This window comes from Pongo pygmaeus, chromosome 13, assembly GCF_028885625.2.
Source record: "Pongo pygmaeus isolate AG05252 chromosome 13, NHGRI_mPonPyg2-v2.0_pri, whole genome shotgun sequence".
Classification (NCBI taxonomy): Eukaryota; Metazoa; Chordata; class Mammalia; order Primates; family Hominidae; genus Pongo; species Pongo pygmaeus.
Window position 1 is genome coordinate 26,269,953 of NC_072386.2, and position 27,626 is coordinate 26,297,578.

Here is a 27,626-nt window from a genome sequence, read left to right on the forward strand (position 1 = left end):
GGCAAAAATTGAGTAAGTTGCTTTGACGTTGTACAAAAGATCACAGAAAATGGAAGGATTCTTTCTTAATCTTCCTCCTAATTTGCTCAAACCAAAACGACTTCTCTCACGGATAATGGCAACTATGAACTATCCATGTAATGTGTTTATGTGTGTGTGTGTGTGTTTGTGTGTGTGTGTGCGTGTGTGTGTGCGTGTGCGCATGTTTGTGTCTTTCTGGCATAAAATGTTTTGATTCCATAACTTTCATACATTTTTCTTCTTAAAGACATTGTTTGTCTTTTGATTATATTATATGAACTTGACTGGAGCTCCTAATGTGTTTCATTATGTTTTTACCAGAAGGAGTCATGCACTGAATGTACTAACTAAAGTTAAAACAATTTGATGTATTTTGACTTTTGGAAATTTTTAGATACCAAGACATTCACAACTACAATAAACATTAGCAATAATTTATAAAATCCAGTACAATTTTGTCTCTTGACAATAATATAAAATGATATTATTTGAGAGAATTTACAAATTCCCTTTCACGATAATGAATTCAAAGGTTTAGGGATGTCACCTCAATAACCTAATGTTATTTTTAAAAACCTGTCTCCTCCAAATAAATTTTGTCAAATGAAATTTCTAATATGTATAATTTCTAAAATTTTTTAATGTAGTTAAATTTAGAGTATTAAAATTGTATTTGGCTACCTTTTCTCCCCAGAACAAGAATAGCTGTTATTATTATTTATCATGATCCTATTTTTCATTAAAAAATACCAATTTGTCAGTTAATTAAAAGTATGTTTATTCAATTGTATTGGTACATGTATTCATCTCCAAATAAAGATGACAAGTAAATGTGAGCTTGGGAAGTAAATGTGACTGCAGGGTTGGTCTTCAAGATTAGGCTGGCTATAATTTTTATTATTATATTGAATTATAGTATTCAACAACATGCAAATTTATTCTTCTTTCAGTAAAATTTATTGTTCTACTGCAGCTAGTAGCCAGTACTTTCATTTTCCCCCTAATCCTAAATAAGTCCATTGACATCTAAATACAGTGGACACATCTAACACTTGAAAATTTAGAATATTTGGACTTGGGAATTGAAGAAATTTAGCAGTAATTATGAGCTCTTATTCAGTTGTGACCTGATGGTTTTGTTTCTTATAATTTATCATGTTTAACTCAGGTAGTGGTATCTTAACTTTTCAAATGTCATTGAAAATATTCTATGGATTTAAAGGATTCAATGGATTTTTCTGAAATTTAACCTTTAAATTCAACCTTTAAAAAACAAAGTTGTATAAATCTGTAAACATACAGGTAGCAATACTTGATCATTTATCTTTTTAAATTATTCATCAAACAACAATAAAAAGTAAATGGCTATACAGACTGAAAAAGATTGAGATTTTATATATGTACTTGTGTGTATTTATGCAAATATATGTAAAATAAAACGTGGATCTGCTTTCAATGTATCTTTTTTATCTTTTAATAGTTCCAATAACTCCCTTTATCTAATTATTTTTGGGCTGAATATATTACTTCGCTCAAGGGCCTAGATTATTTTTCATGAACACATTATCTAGCCATCACTCTTGAGCAGATAATTTTTAAGAAGTTTAATTAACAGAAGATTTCATATAAGAAAACTGAAGTTGGAAATTTCCTTTCCTCATGAAATCTCATTCAGTGTTTAAAAGTTATCTTTTTATTATGAGAAATTGAAGAGGGAGATACCTCCTAATTTCTAGGCTTATAATGTATACAGTACTGTTCCTCATAGGTGGGCCCATATTTTCCTCTGCAATGTGATTTTAAAAATGTTTGAAAATAAAACAACATTCTCTTTGAAGCAACTGTGAATGGGAGTTCACTCATGATTTGGCTCTCTGTTTGTCTGTTATGGGTGTATAAGAATGCTTGTGATTTTTGCACATTGATTTTGTATGCTGAGACTTTGCTGAAGTTGCTTATCAGCTTGAGGAGATTTTGGGCTGAGAAGATGGGGTTTTCTAAATATACAATCATGTCATCTGCAAACAAGGACAATTTGACTTCCTGTTTTCCTAATTGAATACCCTTTATTTCTTTCTCCTGTCTGATTGCCCTGGCCAGAACTTCCAACACAATGTTGAATAGGAGTGGTGAGAGAGGGCATCCCTGTCTTGCGCCAGTTTTCAAAGGGAATGCTTCCAGTTTTTGCCCATTAAGTATGATATTGGCTGTGGGTTTGTCCTAAATAGCTCTTATTATTTTGAGATAAGTCCCATCAATACCTAATTTATTGAGAGTTTTTAGCATGAAGAGCTGTTGAATTTTATCAAAGGCCTTTTCTGCATCTATTGAGATAATCATGTGGTTTTTGTCATTGGTTCTGTTTATATGCTGGATTACATTTATTGATTTGCGTATGTTGAACCAGGCTTGCATCCCAGGGATGAAGCCCACTTGATCATGGTGGATAAGCTTTTTGATGTGCTGCCGGATTCAGTTTGCCAGTATTTTATTGATGATTTTTGCATCGATGTTCATCAGGGATATTGGTCTAAAATTCTCTTTTTTTGTTGTGTCTGTGCCCGGCTTTGGTATCAGGATGATGCTGGCCTCATAAAATGAGTAAGGGAGGATTCCCTCTTTTTTTATTGATTGGAATAGTTTCAGAAGGAATGGTACCAGCTCCTCCTTGTACCTCTGGTAGAATTCGGCTGTGAATCCGTCTGGTCCTGGACTTTTTTTGGTTGGTAAGCTATTAATTATTGCCTCAATTTCAGAGCCTGTTATTGGTCTATTGAGAGATTCAACTTCTTCCTGGTTTAGTCTTCGCAGAGTGTATGTGTCTAGGAATTTATCCATTTCCTCTAGATTTTCTAGTTTATTTGCGTAGAGGTGTTTCTGGTATTCTCTGATGGTAGTTTGTATTTCTGTGGGATTGGTGGTGATATCCCCTTTATCATTTTTTATTGCGTCTATTTGATTTTTCTCTCTTTTCTTCTTTATTAGTCTTGCTAGCGGTCTATCAATTTTGTTGATCTTTTCAAAAAACCAGCTCTTGGATTCACTGATTTTTTGAAGGGTTTTTTGTGTCTCTATTTCCTTCAGTTCTGCTCTGATCTTAGTTATTTCTTGCCTTCTGCTAGCTTTTGAATGTGTTTGCTCTTGCTTCTCTAGTTGTTTTAATTGTGATGTTAGGGTGTCAATTTTAGATTTTTCCTGCTTTAGATCAATTCCTGCTTTCTCTTGTGGGCATTTAGTGCTATAAATTTCCCTCTACACACTGCTTTGAATGTGTCATCTGACAAAGGGCTAATATCCAGAATCTACAATGAACTCAAACAAATTTACAAGAAAAAAACAAACAACCTCATCAACAAGTGGGCGAAGGATATGAACAAACACTTCTCAAAAGAAACCATTTATGCAGCCAAAAGACACATGAAAAAATGCTCATCATCACTGGCCATCAGAGAAATGCAAATAAAAACCACAATGAGATACCATCTCACTCCAGTTAGAATGGCAATCATTAAAAAGTCAGGAAACAACAGGTGCTGGAGAGGATGTGGAGAAATAGGAACAATTTTATACTGTTGGTGGGACTGTAAACTAGTTCAACCATTGTGGAAGTCGGTGTGGCGATTCCTCAGGGCTCTAGAACTAGAAATACCATTTGACCCAGCCATCCCATTACTGGGTATATACCCAAAGGATTATAAATCATGCTGCTATAAAGACACGTGCACACGTATGTTTATTGTGGCACTATTCACAATAGCAAAGACTTGGAACCATCCTAAATGTCCAACAATGATAGACTGGATTAAGAAAATGTGGCACATATATACCATGGAATACTATGCAGCCATAAAAAAGGATGAGTTCATGTCCTTTGTAGGGACATGGATGAAGCTGGAAACCATCATTCTCAGCAAACTACTGCAAGGACAAAACACCAAACACCGCATGTTCTCACTCATAGGTGGAAATTGAGCAATGAGAACACATGGACACAGGAAGGGGAACATCACACTCTGGGGACTGTTGTGGGGTGGGGGGAGTGGGGAGGGATAGCATTAGGAGATATACCTAAAGCTAAATGACAAGTTAATGGGTGCAGCACACCAACATGGCACATGTATATATATGTAACAAACCGGCGCGTTGTGCACGTGCACCCTAAAACTTAAAGCATAATAATAAAAAAAGAAAACAAAATAATAAAATTACATATTGTAATTGAGAGTTCTATTCACAGAAAGATAAAATATACTGCAAAAGTCTCACATGCCTGTTGCTAAAGATGCTCCTTTCCTTTGAGCCTGTCAACCCAGATGATACAATAGTTTACCAATAATCTGTTGCAACTGAACTAAGAATTTCCCTTTCTGTGTTACTGTATTCCTGTTCCCCACCAGTGAACAACCACATACAAATACCTTGTGCATCAAGGAAACATATTCAGTTTCAGTCTTTGAGGAGTTGAGGTGACAGAGTAGTTTGAATTTGAATATGTCGGATTTGGGCTGAGTGTGATCAAGCAAGTTTCAAGTTTTCAGGAAGCTTAAAGGAGTTTCTCTATCAAAGTGGCAAGTGAAGTGAGAAGGAAAGGAAAGAGAGCTGTGACTGCATTCCTCTATGGGACAAGATGGAGGACTTCATTTCCTTATTCTAACAATAGAATCATCTTTCGAATACTTAACTTTTCTTTGAGAATGCATAACACTCTCTTCATCTGGGAGAAGAGAGGCAGCATCATTCATCTCAGTATATGATGGTTAAATATGACATTTCAATGTTATTTCCATATTCTACTAACATCATTGCTTCAATTACATTTTCTGTATCTGTGGACCCTAAAGATGGCACAGTCTGACAACTTTTTAAATTGTTCCCTTTCCTCATTTGTTCTGACATGTAATACATGAAGGATCATATATCATGAAGACTTAGCTGATTTTTTTTAAAAAGCCCTCATTTCATGGTTGCTATATTTTTCTTTTTTCTAGGTATTTATACTTTGATCTTTCACTCTTATTTTCTTGGTAAAAATAATGTTACTTCTAAGAAATTAGAATATTAACATGTAGACTTGTCTATGGCACATTATTGTACAAATTTTATCTAACTTGAGAAAGAGTAGCTATGGCAGAAAAACTCAGATAATACTTTGATACCTTGAGTTTTCCTTAAAAAAAAAAAAAGAAAACTCCTAGATTACCTTAAAAAGGCAAGCTTACATTAGGTAATTTGTCCATTTTTGTGAATACAGTTAATACTGCAAATAAACATTATCTAATAGGGAAAAATCTAAAATGTATTATCTTTCTGAACAAAAGAGACAAAAACAGGAAAATAAAAAATCTATTGCAAACTTTGAATCTAAAATAGCTCTTTACAGAAGAGTGTGCCTTAAGCCCCATAGCAAAAAACTGGAGGTAGCACTGCTTTGACATTGACTTAAGAGTCATAGAATGAGGCCGGGCGCTGTGGCTTACGCCTGTAATCCCAGCACTTCGGGAGGCCGAGGCAAGCAGATCATGAGGTCAGGAAATCGAGACCATCCTGGCAAACATGGTGAAATCCTGTCTCTACTAAAAATACAAAAATTAGCTAGGTGTGGTGGTGCGCGCCTGTAGTCCCAGCTACTTGAGAGGCTGAGGCAGGAGAATCGCTTGAACCTAGGTGGCAGAGTTTGCAGTGAGCCGAGATTGCACCACTGCACTCCAGCCTGGCCACAGAGCAAGACTCCATCTCAAAAAAAAAAGAGAATGAGAGAAAACCAGAAGTGTCTATAGGTCTTAAGGAAAAAAATCCATGAAGAAATTTGGTGTTTAGATTGAGAGAAGAAATACAAGATAGCAATAACTGAAAAATAACATAATATAAATTGAAAGAAGTGGCTGTGATGAGTTTGATTAAAAATGTAAACAGGTAAATAGTGGGGTTTAAATATAAAGAATAAAAAGAATAAACAATATAAAACTGGAAAGAGTAGGAATCAAAACACTAATAATACAATATGAAAGTATGATTTTACAATATAAAGAGGTATAAAATTAATGAGATTATATTCGAACAATTTATTTGTGTAAGCTTTTTTTATTGGATGATCATAAATAGATTTATGTCCCAAACTGGTTAATATGATAATCATTAGTGGTTCGAAAGAGATTCTAATCAGTTAGTTTTACCCATATTTCCATACTCTAATCATTCCAAAGAAACACCGTTTTTATGTTCTCCTTTGTATTTTCTACTGATAAATTTTCCATATATTTGCCTTTGCTTTATTAATTTTGTTTTTACGCTTCTCAGAAAGATCACTGAAATAAACTATAAAAATCTGCATTTTTATTTCTGTTAAAACATGTTTCTAGTCATAAGCTATAAATGGAGTTAGAACTGTTGTAGGATTGGGCAGAGAACAGGAGTGATACTTTGGAAATGGCTATCTGGTCAAGCTACAAGTTATGATAGAAGCAAAGACCTGAATTAAAGACAAATGTTGGAGATAAATTACAAAGTAGCATATTAGTATACTGGCAAAAGTGTTTCGACCCTCCAAATCTCTATTTTTTTCAAGCATAGGAAGTGTTGACAATTAACATCCTGTAAATGCCACTAACCAAATGTACCTCACTAATACTTCTTTCTCTTTCTTGGGTCTACTATGTAACATTTTACAAGTCTCCTCTCTTGTCTCCTGCTAGACCAGGTGATATCCAATGTCCCACTTCCCAAATTCATCTGTTCTGTCTCATGACTTCAGCGGCAGACCTTTTCCACAAGCCCTTTCTTGCTAAGCCTAGAAAGAAAGGGAGGCTTTTTTCCCTTGGGAGGTGGGTTTTAGTTCTCCTTTGTTCTGAGCCCCACAGCTCAGGGAAACCCTGAATATTCCTACTCCATAGCCTCTCAGAACTCTAGATGAAAAATTAACCTCATCTTTTTAAGAATGCTTATCAAGTCTCCTCCTACAAAGCAGTTAGTAATGTTCCAAGTCACTGATAAACTACAGGATTTCAGGAAGTTGAGGGAAAGCATGAAGAAATTGAAAGGATCTCAAAGATAATAAGTCTCAGAAACACTGTGGTTCAGTGGTGAAACATTCCATTCCAAAAAAAAAAAAAAAAAAGAAAATAAAATACATATACTGGCACCAAAGACTGAGACAGAAATTTGTCTATAAGAAGGAACCCAGGGAGATAAGCAGATAAGCATAATTCTAGGGCATTAACTCACACAGAGCAATGGATCAATGCCCCATTTATTTGAGAATTGGAGATCAGAGGGCGGAGTGCTTCCGGCAACAACAAGGGAATCTTGGTTTTGTCCTGTAGGCTGCAATGGTGGCTTAAGACATAGGAAATAATGGGTTTAGACGTTGTAAGGCAATATACAGATAGAACAAGAGTGTAATTTTATTTTTTAAATGCATTCTTTTGAAAATTTCATTAAAATTGTGGATGTTTTAAAAACATGCATGATTTTAACATTTATATACCAAGTACTGACTTCGTACCAAACCTAATAAAAAGTACATTTTCTTTTTCTATTTTTTTTTCTTTTTTTTTTTTGTCATGGGCAATCTAAGAGTCAGAAGCTTAGGTTATTTAAAGATTAATTGCTCTATATTCTAAGCTGGAAAGGGGAAATTACACCATTCTAGAAGCAACAATCTCTACTCCTTAATTGTATTAATATCAGAATACCGGATAACCTAGTGACTTCTTGCATCACACCCATGCACTTGTATGCTTTTCACTATGTCTCAGCACTGGAAGGGTCAAAACTCATTTTCTAGAAGACGTGACATCAGGTTCCAGTTTAGGTTACTCCCTCCACAAGCACATCACAAGAAGGAAAGTCAAAAAGTGTGATGTCTCTGGCTTAGAAGGCTGTTCATCGCTCCAGTGAGTACCTCACCAACCTCCCTACTCTGGAGCTCTATCCAGCCGAGGACAGGGTGGAAGCTTCCTGAGCCTCCTACCGTTTCCTGCCCCTCAGCATTCTACAGGTTTGTAAGCCCAGTACTAAATCTCATAAGAAGGCAGATCTGAGAAACAAGTTAGCACTATACTCTCCTTTAATCCTATATTTGTTTGTTCGTTTTTAGAGACGGAGTCTCGCTTTGTTGTCCAGGCTGGAATGCAGTGGTGCGATCTTGGGTCACTGCAATCTCTGCCACCTGGGTACAAGTAATTCTCCTGCCTCAGCCTCCTAAGCAGCTGGCATTGCAGGCGTGTGACACCACACCCGGCTAATTTCTGTATTTTCAGTAGAGACGGGGTTTTGCCATGTTGATCGGGCTGGTCTTGCACTCCTGTCCTCAGGTGATCCACCCACCTTGGCCTCCCAAAGTGCTGGGGTTTACAGGCATGAGCCACCATGCCCAGCCTCCTTTAATCCTATCTTTGCATTGTATTTTTAATTTTGTAAAACTTAATGTTTCATATATTTGAACCACCAATAAATAATTCCTATTGGTGGTTCTAATATATATTTCCAATGTTTTCTTTAAAAATAATTCAGGATTTTAGATTATCTCTTTATGTATAACTATTAGTAACATTTTGGCTCTCAATGTTAAAAAAATAACCTTTTCTTTGGCTTTAGCTAGATGACAATAATAGTTTTGAGATATGCTTTTCTCAGTATCTTTTCAATCTCTACATTTTCTATGTAAGTATCCTACTTAATATTTCTCTCTTCTGATTGTTTTCTGTTAATGGTAACATCAAACAATTAGAACTTGAACAAACTTGAAGATTAGCAGTGTTTTATGATCAGCAATACTTTTATTACAAGTGTTTATCAGCAATTTCTTGGCCTCTATTCACTAGATCTTGATTCAATTGACTTCCTTGCTACTCCAGGTCCCCAACCAACTCAGTCTTGACAAGCAGACTATCTCCAGACACCATGAAATGTCCCCTGAGGACAAAACTCTTGGTTAAAAACTACTGCTTTCGACTATTGTCTTATATCACAGACTCAGCCACTTCAGCTATATGTATGCATTTATCACAGAACTATATATTCTTTTCACATTCCTATCTAACATAGTCTGTGATTTCAGGTATGCACAGATCATTGGAAAACATTGAGTCTTCTCTTTAGAAGACTATGTAATTTTTTAATGGCTGTATTCCTGCATTTAATCTAGTTAGGATTAGAAGTGGGGAATTATTTTACAAAGGAAGAAGGAAGGATACATTTTAAAAGATTTTTTTTAACTGCCTGGATTTTTCTAGGCTACTATGATAATGTAATTGTAAATATTAACTCAAATATATGAGTCTATCATCCAAATATATTGCCTTAATCAATATTATTTTCATGTGAATGAATATTTCTCTTCTTTGAATTATTTTTCAGGGCTGATCATTGAATTAATTCCCAAAAGTATATATTGTATTGCCTGAAAAAAAAAAAAGTGGCTCAGAATCCAGTGTTTCACTCTGCCCTGTAACTGCTACTTGACTTTAAAATGATTCATTTAGCAATTTTACCCTTCAGTTTTCTTATGAATCTCCAGGTATAAAATAAGGTTTCAATATTTGCTTCTCACCTCAGGGAAATATTTTGAAGATTCTGAAAGTGACTCAGAAATGCCTTGCCGTATTCAAGCCCATCATGCCTGACTGAGTGAGTTACACCCTAAAGGACATCAAATATTTAATTTTGATAAAACTATGACCAAGGCAAAGTTGGTGCTAACAGATGATTTACTTTGGATAAACGCTAAATCCCTAGCCTTTGGAAACATATTCAGTACACTGAATTTGCTCTCAGATTTTTCTCAATGTACACATGACAACTTGTAGTGCTACCTTCAAGTTATCTTATTTCCAGTTCACTTGGCCATACATATATTATTAAACTTTAATTTCCATTGTCTCATCTTATATTTATAACATCACAATTGGTGGTGTTTTATATAAGAAAAGTATTTTAATATCCTAGTATCAGTGTAATTCAACATATCCTTGAGTTTCTGGAATTTATTCTGCGGTTCAATAATCCAGCAAGCTTTTATTAAGCCAATACTCTGGAGAAAGATCTTTGAGGTAAAAAATATATCAAGTCATGGTCTGTAACCTGAAATTAATATACTCTTCAAATTATTGAGAAATCCATGTATTTACATATGTTTCAATTACAATAATATGTAATATGCATTTTAAATAACAATTGTGGGAAAGGTTGGATAAGTGGTACAATTTATGTTGAAGCCCTTTAGAGAATTCAGCTCTGGAACTTTCATTCACTATTAATATGCTTAGCATTCCATGAGAGATGTCTAAAAGTATATTCATTACATATTTTTAAAAAACTGATTTCATTTTCTTTATGTAAGAAAGAAATTTTTGCATGTATTCACACCCTGCTTATTAACATTTTTTCTCCATAAGCCTTTAACATTTAAATTACTCTGGTATTACTCAGTCCATTGTAGCTAAAATGCAGTTAGAGTTTCATTAACTTAGTTTTACATTTAAAATCTGTTTAATATAAAAAAGGAATTTAAACATTTTATAAGTATATATTATTACATGTTTAGCCAGTGTTTAATTTGGTGAAAATTTATGTTCTCTATTACTATCTTTTATGATGTTCCCAATACGTTTCCTTTTCTTTTAAGATGAAGAAGGAATACATGCAGAAATGAAACAAATAATGTTTTATGTCCTCTAAAAAACTCCTTGCACCCTTCCATAAACACACACACACACACACACACACACACACACACCTGCAGTAGACTGAAGTATATAATAAATAATTGCTAACTTTGACATAATATATAAAGCAGAAACAAGGAAACTACAACATAAATATAAGAAGCTTATAAGAATTAGGAAAAATTAGAGAGGCTTATTAGGGTGAACATATAATTTATCATCAGAATTGGTCATGTTAGAGACTAAAAAAGGATGGTATTAATAATTGCATTAGTACAATAGGTTTAAAACCTACTGACAAACACCACTCCTTGCCATTGACTATAATGATTTAATGCAAGATACTTTTAAAAGGTTCAAATTTGCTAGGGTCTTAATTGTCTTATATTCTATAGATCTGAAGTTTTCTTGGTAATATTATTTTCTGTTAATCATCTCTTTGTTCTAGTGTTGAAAGTTTGTTATTGGTGTGCAAATGGCTTTGCAATATAATTTTTTCCACAGTTGCTGACTTAATTATCATGCTAATTAGTACCCTGTTCACACACATATATACATACACACACTATGGATAATTCTAGGATCTTATTTTAAATATTAAAATGATAATATTTATTTCAACTTTAATCTGTTGTTTTATTACTAGCAAATTTGATCCAGCATGTTAGAAAGTATTTAATGGAAGATTCGATTTAAAGCATAAATTTTCTCACAAATCTGGTGCTTACAATATTGCCAGGAATAAAGAATAAGTTTTGAAACTTTTTGACTTCCCATTTAAAGTTATGCAAACCCAGAAATTAGTTGTTCAAATTCCAAAAATGTATAGTGTATATATATATATATATATATTTATACATATAACTATATCTATTATATATCATATATAAGTACATATATACTTAAGTATTATATACTATAACTTAAGTAACTGTAGTTTAAATATCTATATTTACTCATTGCTATGGTTATAACTTAAGTATATTTAGTTATATTATAATCTTTTAGAACTAAGTTTTTCCTCATCCTAAAAATTCTGTGATTTTAGATATTTGTAGGTAAGAACTTTCTTGATCTGGCTGCTAAATTAACTATGTATCTTCTTCCGATTTTACTCTCTCTGTCTCATTCCCACTTGTCACTCCCTGAGTAGGTCCCAGCCGACTTAATCAGTTAAAGAAGTGAAATTCTAAGTTGATCCTCTCAAGATAATTTAAGTAAGTCAGTACTCTATAAAATATGGGAAAACATTACCTACTCTTCAAACTTGTATACTACATTTCTTCTCAAACCACATTGACTGATCAAGCTAAAAAAAGGAACTTCAGACTAAATCCATCAAGAGTACGGAGATACATTGTTCTTTTCTAGTGGATGATTTGGGCTATCTATCAAAATGTCTCCAGGCCAAGCTAGAGAAATTTAGTATAAAACCTTGAGTGTTAATAATGTTATTCATCACATTTTTAAAAGAGTTTTCTGGGGTAAAGTAGTTTATGTTTCATCTCTCTGGGAGAATTTCTTCAATAGCTTTAAAACACAAGTAAGAATTTTATAGTTAATATTTCTAGATATTTGCAAAGAATATTTAACTAAAATTGCTAGTAGGAAGGTAGATATACATTAATTCCCTTTTCCATTTAAAGTTGAAATAATGTTAATTTTATACCATATGCAGCTCAGATCGTATGCAGCCTCCTCTTTCCCTAACCACATTGCCATTTCTAATTATTTTTCCCATTTTTCTATTCCTTACTGTTGCTTAATTTATCTTTTTTGTTTTTTTCCCTTTCTACATTATTTGTGACTTTCTTCCTCCTCTTTATTCTAGTTTTTATTGCATTTTAATTGCCCCTTTTAATTATATTTCTGAGAAGATTGCATAAAATTTGATTATTTAATTATGTTATACGTAGATTTAAGCAGCATTTTGTTTGTAAGCCACTTATACTTAATGTAATTCCTTGAGTCTGGCACCTTAGACCACTCGGCCAACCTGACAAGCTATGTAATTACTAACTGAGATTAAATTTGTCACTTTGTTCTTTATTTTATATTTGTTCTACTTGTTATATTCACTTCCTTAAGTTATTTTGATTACTTTTTCTACTTTATTAGCTTTCTAAATAGTCATCCCTTTAGCATACAATAAAAATCACAGCAAGCATCATCAAATAATTAAATTCTCTTATAAATTAATACTTCTATGACTTCCCTAACATTTAAAAATTATCCAATGCCTCCTGCCTTTTTAAGTTATGCTTTCTATGTATTTTTAAATTAGATTTATATTTGAACTACGTAAGTCATTATTAGTACTGGTGTATACTTTCAATATCCACTTAGATTTCCTCAAGTATTTATTCTTTATTATTTTCTTTGATAATCATTTCCTCATACATCACCATATTTCCATCTTGAATAATTTTTCTTATGCCTAAAACTTACCCTTTAGCATTTCCTTTGGTGTTGGCCTGTGGGTAACAAATTTTCTAAGTTGTTGTTTGCCCAAATGTCTTTGCTTTGCCTTCATTTTTAAAGAATGTTTTCCCTTGTATAAACTTGTAGGATGACAACAATTTTTTTAGCTCTCTATATGTCAATTTTTTTTTCTTTCTAGAAATTCTTCCTGTAATCTCAAGCCAGAGTTCAGTTTGGCTCTGCACTTCTGGTGTCATTCATCCTTTTTAAAACAAGACCTAATATGTCAATGTGTATTAATTCCAAGGTTAGCATTAAAATATACATCTTAGAAGTATGCTGTACACTGTGATAGTATACCATCATGTAGAAAAACTACATAGGTGAAGAGTCATTCAGAACATACTAGTGGTAGACAAGTGAATTGTACCACTAATCATAATTAGTAAATGCCAGTTAATATCTTAATGTCTAAATATTCTCACCTCTATTCATTATTCCTTAATACACTCATTCATTTCTTCATTCAACAAATAATGCCAGGTGGAAAATATATCATAGATAATAATAAGTCAGGGAAGGAGGATAAGGAGTTTATACCTGAAAATGCCAATTTTGTAATGCATTAAACTGCATTGTTCTTATTCTTTTTCCTGAAAACACTTTTAGTCCCATCGCAGTCTTATGCATCATAGAAATCCTACCCAGAAGTTGTCTTTAGTTATTTGCTAACTATTTAATGATTTTCTAGGTTAAAAAAATCTATATCAGCCACTAAAACCAAGCAAACAAAAATCTTAGATGACCACCTACTGTGAACACTTCCCGGAATTATCTGGATGGATTTTTCTTTTTAAAATATATATATTTTGAAATTCATATACAGGTAGAAAATGTCCTAGATAAACTATATGAACAAACAAGAAATGTGAAAGCCCATATTTAACCCAGTGTCTGACCCATGGGAGGAGTCACTATTTGTTGAATGAAGAAATGAATGAGTGTATTAAGGAATAATTTAATTTTCTAAAGGCAGGGATGATATCATACTTAAATTTTGTTTTCCATACCCCTAACAAATGGCCTTTAATAAAAAGTTTTGCTCAGTAAATGTTTATAAATTGATTAAATAAGTAATTAGATAAAACACCAGTGTAACCTGTCAAGTTATAGACTAACTTAAGTCCACTGTGAGCACTGAACAGAAAGCTCCTAGCTGCAGAATTTGAAGTCATCTATCTGGTAGTAATGCAAGAAATTTCAGATATCTTTCCTCCTCATTCAAATCCCATTATTCTACCTAGAAGGCATAAATTTGTCTTTGTTATGAGGAAAACAAAGAAAGACAACAAAAGAACCATGAGCATATATAAAATAGGATGTCAGGTGCTAGAAGATAAGGGAAAAGTAAATCAAAAGTAGGAGATGGAGACCAATAAATGAAGCAAGATATGATGATAATGGCTCAGACCAGATGTTAGGGGTAGAGATAGTGAGTTGAATTTAAACTTCGAGTCCGGTTGTTCTGCAACTAAAATAGTAAAATAATGGTACTGATTTAGAGGGTGGTGAATAGGATTAAATACAATAATATATGTAACGCAAAAAATAGTTAAAATGGCATCTGGACGTAATAACTATTACTCGATAACTGACATCTGGGTATGGGGCTTAGAAAATACCATGGCATATAGTCATTATTCTATAAAACTTATCACCGATAACAGATTTATGGGCACCTGAATATTGTCCTTACTTAGGTATCTGAGCTAATCTGTAGATTATTAGAAAAGGCAGCATTCCCCCCTGACTGCAGACAGAAAGGTGGATTTCATAAAGCCACTGACATCCTAGGATTTTCACAGATACATTAGCAGAGGAATAACTTCTGATTTGTTTATGTTGTATAATGCTGGCTTTTAAGGACCCAGACACATTGAAATATCTCTAGTAAAAAAAAAAAAATTCTACGGTGTTTGTGCTTTTGTTGCTGCTTTTTGATACTTTGTTTATATATGCATATATGGACCACCATTTGAACAGACTGTAAACCTTCACTCTTAGTTTTTTTTAGCTTTTTAGTAACCTCTAGATTACTATTCTCAATAACCTGGGAGTTTGTGTGCTTCAAAAAATGTATTTTATATATAGAAATTGATTAACACTGATACTTCTTAAATCATAAAATGCTATTATGTAAGCACCCGGTTTCCTGTTTCCATCTGTTTCCTACGAACATATTTCCCTCTAGTACAAATCTGTTGGCACTGGAATAAAAATAAAGGAAAACTTTTAGTAACGCAAAGATATTTTGATATATGTAATATCACAATTCTTTATATATAAACTCATCTATAAAGTACCACGACAAATATTTAATATATCACCGAAATCAGAGCTTTCATTGTATCTACTGGAGCAGAAGCAAACAATAAAAGGCTTCACCATTCTTTGAGTTAAATGGCTTCAAGTTTCTAAATTGTCGAGCCATATTCTTTTATTTTTAGTGTTTGTATATAGTTAAACCCTGGACCTGACTCCAAAACTTGTACAGTTTCATGACTTTTACATTTAATTCATTAAGTTATATATTTATTTAGTACATATTAAATACTGGTCATTGTGTTAGGAGAATGAACACTTAAATATGTAAAGCGTGGCCTGTTCTGCAGGCACCTAAAGCAAATCTAATTTTTTAAACCTAAAATTAATATCATCCTTTAAACATAAAGTTAATTTCATCCTTCTCAATTATATATACATACATATATTTTCATATATATGTATATACACACATGATATATGCACACGTATGTGATATATGTATACATGTACATATATAAGGATACATGTACATACAGCATGTGTGTGTATATGTGTGTATATACATGTGTATATATGTGTGTATATATGTATACACACACACATATATATAAAGTGCTATAGATATGTTTGTTTTCGTGTGGTGTGGAATCCTCAATATCAAGAATATTTTTGTACTTTTGATATTGCATGCATCATATCTCATGTTGCAAAAAAGGGGAAAACATATGAATTGTCTATATAAAATTAAATGAGAAGAACTTCCCAGGTCTTTTTTATTTAGTGTTTTTGGAAAGTTTATTGACTAATTAAGTGACAAAGTTACTCCATCTTTTTAAAACTTAGAGTTCCTTCATCTAATTAAGTGACAAAGTTTCTATCATTCTTTGTAGTTTTATTCCTTTCCCAGTTGCTGAGGAATTTTCTCTTCTCAAAGCTAAATCACTTCCCAATTCTCAATAGGTGTGATTTATCCTTACTTAAACATATATAATTGCATAGACATGTATAACAATTTTTCCCTACTTCCAAACCCCCATTTCTCCTAGTCACATTTTTTTTTCTCTCCTAAGGGAGGCTATTTAAGGTACCAAGGACCCATGTGGTTAAAATGCTACTAGAAAATTTACAGAGACTTGAGTTTAATAATACAGAAGCCTGACACTGGGCATCTAGAGACAGATTCCCAGGTTGGAATCTTGAATCCAATGCCTATTATTATTTAATTTTTCTTTCCTTTTCTTTTTTTTTTTTTTAAGACAAGTTTTCTCTCTATCACCACCATGCCTGCCTAATGTTTTTGTTTGTTTGTTTGTTTGTTTGTTTTTTTAAATACGGGATCTCTCTATGTTGTCCAGGCTGGTCTAGAACTACTAGACTCAAGTGGTCCACCCACCTCAGCCTCCCAAAGTGCTGGAATTACAGGCATGAGCCACCACATTATGCCACTTTTAATTAATTGTAAGAATGTGATCAAAGGATGAGCAAACTTCTCACTCATCTATTTTTTTCCCCCACTAACTTTAAATAGGGGTAGTACTAGTATTTAACTCATGGAAAAGTTACATGGATTATATGAGTTTATAATGTTTCTTCCTATTATTATTGTTCTTATTAAAGTGATTTCAGTAAACACTTCTGGGGAAATAGGCAACACAGTATCACAACAGAAGAAACCTTAAGAACTACAGAGAGTCATATACAATTCTTCATGTAATCTAAGAAATATATGAAGTTACTTTCAAAAATTACTCAAAGAGCATAAATCGAAAGACCTTTGATATGAAAATCACCAGTCAGGAGTGTTTGCCCCAAGACAATGAGGACAAGTATAAGCAAAATATTTCTGGTTTTGCCTTCCTTCAGGATGACAGTCGATAGTTTATGTACCACAAGAAATAAATAGCATTGATTTAATGTTAGAGAGTGATTAGAATCAGCAGGTGAACATACCAAGAGAATGGGGGACAGTCCCTGAAGGCTGGGTGAGGAAATACTTTTCATTTATGGCATATAAATCCGTATTCCAATTTTATTATATCTCAGAATACATTAGTATCATATCCACAGGCAAGTATTTTCTACGACTTGTTTACTTAAAAAATGCACTTTTTTGGAATAAAGTTGTTTTCCCAAACATGTTGCTTGGTGGCTTGATGCCTCTCCACAGAATAAAGTGACAAAGTGTAGATAAATTTCTGAGGATGACAGAGGTTGAGAGCAATCCTAAACTCCAGGGTAGTCAAGGAGAAAAATGAAAGTAAAGGTGCCTTATTCTTTTTTGTTTGTTTGTTTCTAGTGCTTAGCACAATATCAGGAAAAAAGCAAAAATGCAGTTAATATTTTTGAATCACTATATATAAATTAGAGATGGTAAAATTGCTTTAGAAACATCCTCAAAGTATTTGTATTACTGAATAAAAACGTACTTTATTGTGATATTCATATATTCAAGTTTTCCAATGTAAATAAAGGTTTAATTATTAAATTATTATGCCATAAATTATATTTGGACATTTTAGCTGACATATTTATATTCCTAGTATCTTATGCTTGTTCTTAGTTGCCTTGATGTTCGCTTCCAATTAAAGGCTAGGGAAAGTAGTCATGCAGGTTGGCATTTGAAAATAAAGTTTTCAAAGTTGACTATGGTCTCAAACAAGCATTTTCAACTTCAAAGAACATTTCTTTAAGTGCAAAGAATAAATTTTGAGAGCACCAAGCCTAGAATAATGGAGCATAGAATTTTTCAATAATCCATAGAGTAAGAAGGTTGACACAATTCTGATCTCAGAGCAGATTACATTCCACTCTGAGACTGGAAGGAGACGCCCAGATGGAGGGAAACATCTATTTATAGGATACTAATGATGTTGTTCCCAATATCTGCTAACTTTCACAGAAAATTGTTTTAATATGGAAATCAAATAATTTATATGATACACAAATAAATAAATATAGGCCAGGAATAGAATGGGGGTACAGTACAGAAGCTAGCGTGCATCTAGCCAGTAGCAACCACACCTTATTACTGGCCCAAAATCCTGGCTAGGGCTTTGTGGAAACCCTTCAATAAATAGAATGGGCATAGTGTAGTCTGAGAGACTGCTGCTGATGCACTGCATAAATATGGTAGATAAATACAGATATAGATATAAATGTAGATAGATAGATGTAGATAAATAGATGATAGAATTTGGTTATAATTTTCAGTTTCTCTTTCGCAACGTTTTTCTACATTCTTATTACTTCTTTTTTTCCCCCTTTCCATTCTTTTTGCTCCTTCTCTCTTCTACAAAGTATTGTCTGAATAAATCATGTCTGATTTCATTTTATATTTATTTATTTAGACAAGGTCTGGCTCTGTCACCCAGGCTGGAGTGCAGTGGCACAGTAATGGCTACCCGCAGCCTTGACTTCCCAGGCTCAAACAATCCTCCCACCACAGCCTCAGAAGTAGCTGGGACTGTGGGTGGCTGCCACCATGCCAGGCTAATTTGTTTTTTGTGTGTGTGTGTGTGTAGTGAAGGGTTCTAACTATGTTGCTTAGGCTGGTCTTGAACTACTGGGCTCAAGTGATCCCCATGCCTTGGCCTCCCAAACTGTTGGAATTACAGGCATGAGCCGTCATGCCAACCTAGTTCAATTTTCTAATACTGCTAATCTTTGGAAGTGGTGGGATTTTCCTGGACCAACTATTTGAGGGAGGTCTATATGAGGAAAGATTCAGTTTATGCTCTCCTAGAAGCAGAATTTTACCTTGTGATCTAGTTATAATGTGTGTGTGTGTGTGTGTTTACCTTTTTTATTTCTCCCCAGAACTCAAAAGTGTAGGGTTGAGCAAAGATTCAGTGTTTTCTGTCTACACTGGTATACAGATAGTTGCTTTTTACAAAATTTTATTATCTGGACACTCTGGTTCAGCTCCATATCACTTGCTGCTCCAGACTCACTGAATAAAGTCCCTGCAAGTCTTTCCTACAGCCCTTGCCTTCATTGTTAGAATCAATGAAATACCAATTTTCCCTACGGGATATGCTATTGATTTTGAGAAATCATACAATCTTCACTTTATGAGATCTTTTATCATAACTTCTTTATCTGTCTTTACTAATTCATCAGTCCTTCCTCATTTATTAGACTTGGTCTTATGCATCCATAGTTTTGTCAAGCTTGGTGTTTTTATTTCAGCCTCTGATTCTTTTGATATTGTGTAAAATCCCAGGGGAAATGATATGAACTGTTTTCCATCTCTATAATGCCATTTAAAAACTAGAACAATGAGGCCGGGCGTGGTGGCTCACGCCTGTAATTCCAGCACTTTGGGAGGCTGAGGCAGGCGGATCATGAGGTCAGGGGATCGAGACCATCCTGGCTAACATGGTGAAACCCCATCTCTACTAAAAATACAAAAAATTAGCCAGGCATGGTGGCACGTGCCTGTAGTCTCAGCTACTCGGGAGGCTGAGAGAAGAGAATTGCTTGAACCCGGGAGGTGGAGGTTGCAGTGAGCACACAGATCGCACCACTGCACTCCAGCCTGGGCGACAGAGTGAGACTCCATCTCAAAAATAAAATAAAAATAAAAACTAGAACAATGAGACTGAGTTTAAGCATATACATGACTGAATGCCTTACATGGAAACTTCTTTTTTTCCTTCTGAAAATGGAAATAGAGATGATAAATAAGTAATGTCCATTTTGCCATAATGCCTGCTGTATTTTTTACATCAATTGTGTTGTATACATTTTGAGTTCCTATTATATTATGATTAATAAATATATTTTCTTTTTAAATTTATTGGGGTACATGTTCAGGAGGTTAAGTCTGTTGCATAGGTAAATGTGTGCCATGGTGGTTTGCTGCACCTATCAACCCATCACCTAGGTATTAAGCACAGCATGCATTAGCTCTTTTCCCTAATGCACTCCCCCACCGCACCCTCCCCCGTATAAATATATTTTCAGTAAAAGATGATATGACTGAACGTTACCAAACTACTGAGCAATTGTCTCTCAGGAAAAATTTCTAAATAGTTCTCTTAGGTCATGGTTTATTGATTAATCCTAGAAACTTCACATAGAAGACCTAATTCTGCAGTAGTTTAGTTTAATATTACCTTGTCAGTATCATAAACTTCAACATAAAAAAAGATGTATCCACTCCTTCAGGAAACTATACTTCACAGAAACTCTACCTTTTGATCCTCTTAGAACTAAATATTCTCTTTCTCTGAAGGATTTTTTCCCCTACTTTTTTGCTTAGTTACCACTGTGTTTTACCTTGCTGTATCTCTTGTATTCCTCAATTTAATTCCTATTTCCTGTATTTTCTTTTTAAAAATCCATATGCTGCAGGTGCTCTGATCTTCTTTAAAAGAGGCTGATTTGGTAGACTTCTCTTTGTGCAAGAGTGAGTGAGCTGCCACGTGGTATATGAGGCAACAGAAATGGAATTGTGCTTCACTCAAGGTCGAAACTCTCTTTTGTTTGTCATAATCATAATAGCAGAAATATGAGAAAGCAGATTTGAAAGGGAGCATGGCCCGAAAGAGGGCAAGGCCAGCACACTGTGATGATAGGACTGTGCAGCAGCAGAGCCATTATAACGATAATATCTCACCCATGAAAGCAGAGAATTGGGTAAATGCACAGGCTGCTTGAAGCCCAGCCCATCTCCTTTCTGCTTGAGAAGGTGACTGAGTGACACAACAGTTTCTCTTTTTTTGGTGTCTGCAAGTGTCATGATTTAACTAGTCCTTTCATGGCATGGGAGATCAGTGCACTTGCATATTTATTCTCCTGTTCCATTCTTCTCTATTTCACTCTCTAATTATTTCCTGTCATTTAACTAATTAGGTAATTATGCTATTCAGTTAACATTAAGTGGACAGCTATTCTATACTAGACATAACATTACAGTAAGTTCCTTAGAAGCTCATGGTTCTTGGGAAGAAATAACTGTAAGTAAATAATTACAGACATGATTTTTAAGTACTCTAACAGACACATACACATGAATCTCATCATAAAATGCTAGAACTATATAATCACCAGGATAACTGATGTTTTTGGTTAGGAATGTGAAGACTAATTGGAAGTGAATAGTAAGAAGAGCTATACAGGAACAAAGTCAGCCTGCTCTTTTCTTAGAAGTGTGATGCTTTTCTTTCTGCAAGATCAGAATAGCAGCCTCCCTACCTGTTCCTGAAGGGGCCACAGGCCTTTCTTTACACCTGTCAAAATAACATAAGAATCAGTTTCCTATGTGTAAAGAAGAACATGTTAATGGTTGCAAAAATCTCATTGTTTTGTGAACCCAAGAACTAAAAGTATTTTCTTTTTCTTTTTTAATTTGAGAAGATTAGTATGCAAAAGAGGTAACAGGAAATGCTGTTAAAATTAAAAGCCAGACTGTACATTGGGGGCATCTATACTATAAGGATAAATACCCTTAATTTATAGAGTACTTAATAAAACAAAATAGTTGCCATTTTAGGGACTATGCAAAAAATCAAAAAAATTAATTAAAAAATGAAATAAAAATAACCTGTAACTATGAGACATAATGGTTAATCTAATCAATAACTAAAAAATGCAAATTTAAAGACAAGATATAATTTTCAAAATTATATATCATTCAAGCAGAAAAGAAAAAAATCAATTTTTCAGACATTTATTAGCTAGAAAATTTGGTTTCAGTTAATGTTTGAAAGCATTTCAAGATATTACACTTCTGAATTCTGCTTTCAGCATATATTTTCAGACTGGAAGCAGAAAAAACTTTTTTAAATTTAAAATTTATAAATTTTAATAAATTACATATTTATTTATTATATATTTATAATATATGTATATTCATAACAAACATTCATAAATTTAATGATTCTGATAATTATAATTATTAATTTATAATCATAAATTTAAAATTATAAGTATGAATTTTAAATGTATAATTATAAATATTTAAAATTATATATAAAAATTTAAAATTTATAATTTAAAATTTTTTAAAAACTGGATGCATCTGACATGGTGAGAGAAACTTCCATACTCTGCATTTCAGATTTAATATTGGCACGATACAAAAATTTTTACAAAAAGTTTTAATGCCACTTACCATAGAGAAAAACTTAAAACACCCTACATAGTCCACATTTTTGGAATAATTACACAAACTATTATAATGTGGTTCATATTATAAATGGAATTCTTTTAAGTCATAAAACATGCTTCTATGATTATCACATGGAAATCATTAGAAATAAGTTTATGTTGACTTTGGCATATACAGAAAAAACTAAGCAAGAAGAGGCACAAAAATATTTATCAATCACTTATGCAGACATTAAAATAAAAATTCTTTCTTAAAAGGGAACATGATAAAATATTCATAGTGGATTTTGTTGGCTATGAAGTCTCTGAGTGATATCTTTTGTACATTTTAAGGCTTTATTGTTCAGTTGAAAAGGAATTTTAAAATAAAAAATCAACATAAATACAGGTATTTATAGTTTATCTCATGCATTTGGCACTGGCCCATTTATGGGAAATGAGGACTTCAATTAAGTATTAGATTGGTGCACCAATTTAATAATACTGGACACTTCAGTGACTACAGTTGCGATTCTATGTTGCAGTGAAAATGACAGAAAATGTAATGTAGATTGACACGGAATGCTGCAGACAGAGACAAGAGGGGATTCTGGGCCCTAATTTGCCTGGTAGCCTCAGGCTTTCCACTATATACTAGGAAAACAAGCTGCTCCTTAACTGGCATGTGAAAAGGTCAGGTTTGAAATTAAACTGGACAAATACTTGATTTCCATGTATGATGCTGATTCTGTGATTTTTAAGCTTATTATTTTATGAAGTTCTTTCTGGAGAACATGAAGCCCATCCCTAATTTGAACTATTTCCATTAATGGTTCTTTTTTTCTCTGATTTCTACTAAGAATTTTTCCCAATTGCTAGCATCAGCTCTTTTACAATTTCATCCTTCCTCTATTTTTTTTTTCTGTAGTACTAAACTATTTTAAAGGTCAACAGAACTTTGAAAGGTGAATTAAAAATCAGCTAAAGACTTATATGGAATATGTGTATTTATAGGATTCTTACGATATTCGTATCTGCTAAATGTGTAGATGATTGTTTTAATAGGAAAGTTAAATAACAGCAGGGTGCAGTGGCTCACGCCTGTAATCCCAGCACTTGGGGAGGCCGAGATGGGCGGATCACGAGGTCAGGAGATCAAGACCATCCTGGCTAACACGGTGAAACCCCGTCTCTCCTAAAACTACAAAAAATTAGCCGGGCCTGGTGGCGGGCGCCTGTAGTCCCAGCTACTCGGGAGGCTGAGGCAGGAGAAAGGCATGAACCTGGGAGGCAGAGCTTGCAGTGAGCTGAGATCACACCACTGCGCTCCAGCCTGGCTGACAGAGTGAGACTCCATCTCAAAAAAAAAAAAAGAAAGTTAAATAACTTACATTCATACAAACTTAACTGCAAAGGCATTCATGTCTACTAAATTCCCATGCCCTAGTTTTCAGTTTTTGTGACTTTCATCAAACAGAGTGGTCATTGTCCTTTTATTATTAAAACACAACTGGCTTACAGGTATTTGTGATAGCTTTATGAAAACACGGCAGCACGACTTAATTTTTTGGTTTTACAGTGTATTTTTTCAAATCAAATTGTGTTTTTAAGAGAGCTTTGCCCTTGAAAACACTGCATTATTACTACACAGGCAAAAGTCATCATTTTGATGAAATCATTTGGTCCTATATCATAAAAAGAGACAAAATCTAAAACCCTCTAACTACTTTTCTTTGCTCTCAAAAAGCAAATCAAATTCCTGTGCTGCCAAATCACTAGTAAATACCCTTGCTGTGGAGCATGTCCTTAGTTCATTACTCTTCTATACCGTCTGCCAGCTCCTTGCTGCGGCAGAGTATAAAGAATGCTTTCACATTTACATTTTCTTTTACAACTTGAGGGGAAGACGGCAAAAATCACAACAATCACAATGAGAAAGATGATTTTAATATATTTGCAATATCTTCCTAAAACATTCTTGAAATACCTCTTCCCTGACACTTCCACTGTCATTGCTGAGCTTGAGTCACGTGCACATAATCTTAGGGGAATAGGAGCATCAGAAAGAAAGCTGAAATTGCTCCCAGCCAGGGAGCTGTAAGCATCTGCTTGAGGAGCTAAAAGAATGATAGATGTGGGCTTTGTTTCTGACCTCTCTTTCAAGGCTTCTCTGTATTTACATAGCTGAAGTGAGCACAGAGAGAGGCTGTGCTGTCAGAGAGCATTTTTTTTTTTTTTTATCCAGTATGTCAACCATGAAAAGAAAGAAAAGACAACTTTCATCTAATAGCTAGAGTCAGGGCCCAAAGCAGGTTTAGTCTCAGTTTACTTTTCTTTTTGCCTCCTGCGACTTGTGAGACACTGGATGAGCACTGGTTTTTATATTTATCAAAGATTTTCTGTACCTGCCTATTAGTCGTTGAATATCGTACAATTTAAGACATTTAGAAATAACTGTTGGACACAAGTCAAAGGAACAAATTATATTATTGCAAAAAGTGGTGTTTATTCAAACTGGAAGACAGTACAGTAACAGAACTTCGTTGCTGCTTTTTTTTTTTTTTAATGGGGTATTATCTGATTCACTGTAAGTAGGAATATGGAATTTATCATCCTCTATGATAATGAATTATTTCTTTATCTAACTTAGGTAACAAAACATCCTTTAGAAAGAAAATGTTCCCTCTATCTCCTGAGTACAAAAAGAGAAGGGAAAATAAAAGTAATTGTTTGCACTATGACAAAAGGCAGGTTACCATAGAATGTTAGATCTAGAATGCACTAAAAGGCCAATTCATTCAACGTCTCATTATGAAGATGAATAAACAGAGGCACAGAATATTTAAGTGTTTTGTTCAAGGACATTGAAAAAGTTAGGATGGTCTTACATTGTGTCACTTACAATATCAAGAATCATAATTTATAGGATTCTAGAATTTTGGTCCTTACCATTTTATTACTGCATATGAATTTCATTGTGATTAAATCTATGCAGGAAAAGCAATAAATAATAAACTCTATATTGTATTTCTTCTGGGAAAATTCATTCTTCACCCTTGAAGCAATGCTTAATTTGTACTGTGGAAGAATGTTGGATGAACCCATTAGAGAACGAAGCCATTCCACTGGATCTTATACTGTAGGGATATTGGGAAAAGGAGATGGTGGCGATGCGATGACAGTTTCCTTTATAAGCTTAAACACTTTATCCCATGAAATGTATTCCACTATTTACTTGACATGAATTGAATAAACAGTAAGACACATCAAAGACATGTTCTTGGTACCTTAATCTCATGGCTATATTGGGTGTATACATTTATATAAATATACACATTACTAGATATTAAAACATGTATTTGATTATAGATATTTTGAAGTATAACGTCTTCATTATACTTCAGTAATATTGAGGTATAGCACTGTATTTTAAATTTTATTTACTTAGATTTGAAATATGCTTTAAAGAACTAAAAGCATTCTAGTTTAAATATAGCTACTTAAATATGAAAAAGAAAAGTGAACACAGATAACCATTCAATAGTCAATTGAATACCTGATTATGATTGCTTAATTACTGCTCCAGAGTGCAATTACTGCCTAGTCTTACATGAACATCTACATTGCAAATATTTAAACATACGCACTATAATCTTTTTTTCTACCCAAAGAAATGATTATTTTCCTATTTTCTGTAGATGAATGAAATGATGGCCTTATGAGGAACTCCACATAGTAGTGGCATAGTAGTAAATAAACATACGTGGCACTGGTTTTCAAAATATAACCAAATTGATATGCTATCATCTTTTAAAGATATGTCGTACATTTAGTCTTTTTTTTTTTTTTTTTTTTTTTTGGGACGGAGTCTCGCTCTGTCGCCCAGGCTGGAGTGCAGTGGTGCGATCTCGGCTCACTGCAAGCTCTGCCTCCCGGGTTCACGCCATTCTCCTGCCTCAGCCTCCCGAGTAGCTGGGACTACAGGCTCCCGCCACCACACCCGGCTAATTTTTTGTATTTTTAGTAGAGACGGGGTTTCACCGTGTTAGCCAGGATGGTCTTGATCTCCTGGCCTCGTGATCCGCCCGCCTCGGCCTCCCAAAGTGCTGGGATTACAGGAGTGAGCCACCGCTCCCGGCCCTCTATTTTCTTATAGTCCTGTACCTATAACATTTTAGGATTTGAAAGTGTCAGTGTTAAAATACCCCTTTTAAAGTTTATTCATGGATTCTTCATGTTTCCAAATTAGTCCATGTTCTGTCTACAAACTGCAAGCCTGTGCTTTTAAATATAGGCTCGTGCCTTCTCAGGCTACCCAGAAGCTATTGGTAAACGGGTGGGAGGGGAGCAGGCAGTTGGGGATATGCAGGTGATGTCTGCTCTTGAAAAGAGCCTACAGAAGAGAAGATATTTAGCAATAAAAACACTGCTGTGATAAGCTAAAGAGTAAAAAATATGTTAGTAGAAATGACTTCCACTTACTGTGAGAAAAAAAGTTATATTTAGGTAATGCCACAAGTTCAGCTCGACAAATGCTTGAGTTTTATATTTAAATAAGTAGGAGCCCAGCGTGGTGGGTGGCTCACGCCTGTAATCCCAGAATTTTGGGAGGCCAAGGCGGGTGGATCACCTGAGGTCAGGATTTTGAGACTAGCCTGACCAACATAGTGAAACCCCATCTCTACCAAAAATACAAAATAATTAGCCAGGAGTGGTGGCGCAAACCTGGATTGCCAGCTACTCAGGAGGCTGAGGCAGGAGAATCACTTGAACATGGGAGGCGGAGGTTGCGATGAGCTGAGATCATGCCATTGCACTCCAGCCTGGGTGGCAGAACGAGACTCTGTCTCAAAAAAAAAAAAGTAAGTAAATAAGTAAATAAATAAATCAATAAAATAAGTAAGAAAATAAATGACTTACTGGTTAATACATGCAGATAAGTGGAATAATCTTTCGAGATGTGAAGCCCAGTGAAGAGAAACATTAAAAGATGCTTGTTGATGAATCAGCAATTACTTCCCTAAGCCTCTTTTCTAACACTTAAACCCTAGTGTTGTGACAGTATTGTGACACATCTGTCACAATACTGTCAAATGAGAAAAT